Here is a 2,779-nt window from a genome sequence, read left to right as displayed (position 1 = left end):
GTAATGAATGCTTAGTTCAAAACACAACACCATTTTCTACACGAGTTCAAGATGAAGCTTGACTGACATGCACAGCTAACATGGAAGTACTGTAATCTAACTGAAGTCGTTGTACAGGCAACACACCAGTTTCTGCAGCCACCGTTGTTAGTCCCTTGGTTCATATTGACTTAAGCACACTTGACATCAATTGCATCAAGATGTGACATGTTTTATAAGAAAAAAAAACATTTAAAATGAAAAAAATATTTTTAGGTATTTTCACAAACAAAAACTGGCTTTTAAATAAATTTGCTTCCATAATGGTTGAATATGACAAAAGAAAAAAAAACAAGAAAAAAAAAAGAAAAAAGAAATCTAGACTGCGGGGAAGTGGAATATGAAAATAAGGCTTAAGGCATCAGTTCCATATTTTTCGAAGCCAAATATGTGATGTTGAGAAGAGAAGAAATAATAATTAAAAGGTTCAAATCTTGTAATTTAATATTGTTATTAAAACTTTGCTGTATATCCTATTCTTTAACATTTGGTGTTAATATAAAATTACTTGGCAATGCTTGACATTTGAAATAAACTTTTTTCTATGGTTTTATTTGCAAGTGTTCCATTAATTCTACTAGCTACAGTTGGGTTATAAAGAGTCTGAAATCTAAAAGGACACTGTCAAGGTTGGGTCAACGTTTTAGTTTTTGGCAGTGTCGCCACCCCCAGCTCACTTGAATCTGTTCAACAGTTTTTTCTACAGACAAGCCCAAGCTGTGATGCTCAGATATGCATTTTGAACTCTGAAGATCAAGGTTGTTCTGGTTTGGAGTGGTACTTGATACCAGCACATGAGGAGTCAGATAGGTGCTGATTTAGAGCTCCTCTTAACTCTGACGTGCAGGGACTTGTGATCCAAAGATTTGGTTCATATCTATCTCTACTTTTGTACAATTGTGTTCATAAGTACATGTACAGAGAGAGAAGACTATTGGTAAAAATTGATAAATGGCAAGCAGTAAAAAAGTGTTAAATATTTTTTTAAAGTATGAAACAAATGCAGTTCTCAAATTGTTCCTTTAAGGAAGCAGTTTTCAAACTGTTAAAAGATAATTCTAAGCAGTAGCTAGTGAAGTTCTTTGTTATGGAAAAAAACCAAAACCTTGGCAATGTCTTTTTGAATTAAGATCACTAATAACTCAAATTAGATGAAAGTCTGTACTGATGAAAATATAAAAACTTTCCTGAATCTTAATCATTATGAATATTCTTTGCTATCTGAAGTTACCATACGTTTTAATTATGTGTATTTAAAAATGATAACTCTACTTACAAAGCAAAAAGGAATCCTAGGAGGGGTGCAATAACATTAATTTAAATGCTAATGCAAATCAAAGCAAAATCATGTTTCTCTAGCTTTCCCTGTAGATAAAATTCCATACGTTTGGGTGAAAAGCTTACATTTTTCTGCATTGTGGATACATTGCCTCATGCAGTATCAGTAAATCTCTATTTTATTTTGGACTTCTTAAATAAAATTTGAAATATGACTTGCAGTTTTAGTTGGAATCCATTTCTTAGGCTTAAGTAAAATGTTTACTGAACATTGGAAAAGACAGGGCATTTATCAGAAACTTGGAATCCCTTCTTGTGGTACAAGCTCTGAGCCTGTTTCTGCAGGCATGTGAACACAGTGTATACTCCCAGTGCGGTCAGCAAGAGAGGTATATACAGTGTTTTCGATGTCAAACTTACCAGTAACTTCCCCCTAATTAAACTAAACCATTTCTTGACACATCTGTGACCCATAGGTGTTCTGTGCATTACTCCTCATCAGGAATGCTGGGGGATGCATTCTGATTTTTAATGTTCAATGCTAGAATGACCAAACTAAAATAATATTCATATGGTAATTAAACTTTTTGAACAAGTAGAATTGCATTACTGTATACAGTGGAAAGCTATTTATTGTACCTCTGGGCTTATTCCTCTAAAAATCGTAGTGTAAAAAAAATCTTTGTCAAGCCTGAACTGATGTATATAACTGAAATAATGTAAAGTTATATTTTCATGTTTTTATACTTAACAACATGATGGGAATACATAATGTATGAGTATTTCAATTACAGATAATATTGATTGGATAATACACATCTCAGTTAAAAAGCAGTAATCATAGTTCAATATCCATGTTACAGTACATCAGTATATTGCTATATAAAGTACGTCTGTGTGCATTTAAGTGAAAAGTAGTCAAGAGTGATGAAAGCTGTCCAAGGGTTTTTTATTCATTTTATATGAAAACTGTTATGGAGCAACCAAAATGTTTATGAACTCAAACTCGTGTAAATTTTAAAATGTCCTTTTACTGTAGCTTTTTGTTTACAGTACAGTAACTTATTTTCTGCTTTGTTAAATGAGTAACGGTACAAAGCTGGACATACACTTTCTAAGACATTAACGTTCCCGTTTTTTCATGTATACCTATATGACAGAAAATGCTTCTGATTTTATTTTTCAATCTAACACATGATGGCTTTTCTGGAGTGTTGTATAAACTTCAATCATACATAAAAAAATCTTCTTAAAAAAGTCAAAAGACCTTTAATGTCTGTTTAGTATTATTGAAATCTGGTTTCTTGTTTATTATAAATGTATTTTCCTAAGATTTTACATAGAGCAAACCTGTTTGTCCCCACAGACATGAAATTTCCTTGAAGAGTTTTGCAAGGAGAATATAAATCTTCCCCCCAATCATCTTGTCACTCAAGGGTAGACTTACTGTAGTTTGCGTTAT

At 32.4% G+C, this 2,779-nt stretch overlaps 1 protein-coding gene across 3 annotated transcripts in view; it reads left to right on the top strand.

Annotated features, from left to right (window-relative positions):
• Positions 1-2,567, top strand: part of GRIA2 (glutamate ionotropic receptor AMPA type subunit 2) — a 98,564-nt gene extending 95,997 nt beyond the window's left edge. For all 3 annotated transcript variants that reach the window (XM_050896626.1, XM_050896631.1, XM_050896630.1), the window contains one exon: positions 1-2,567. This exon is cut by the window's left edge and continues 301 nt beyond it. The gene's annotated coding sequence lies outside the window, so the exon portion shown is untranslated.
• The last annotated feature ends 212 nt before the right edge of the window (positions 2,568-2,779 follow it).

This window comes from Gymnogyps californianus, chromosome 4, assembly GCF_018139145.2.
Source record: "Gymnogyps californianus isolate 813 chromosome 4, ASM1813914v2, whole genome shotgun sequence".
NCBI lineage: Eukaryota > Metazoa > Chordata > Aves > Accipitriformes > Cathartidae > Gymnogyps > Gymnogyps californianus.
Note: the sequence above shows the minus strand (reverse complement) of the source record. Positions and strands in the feature narration are given on the sequence as shown.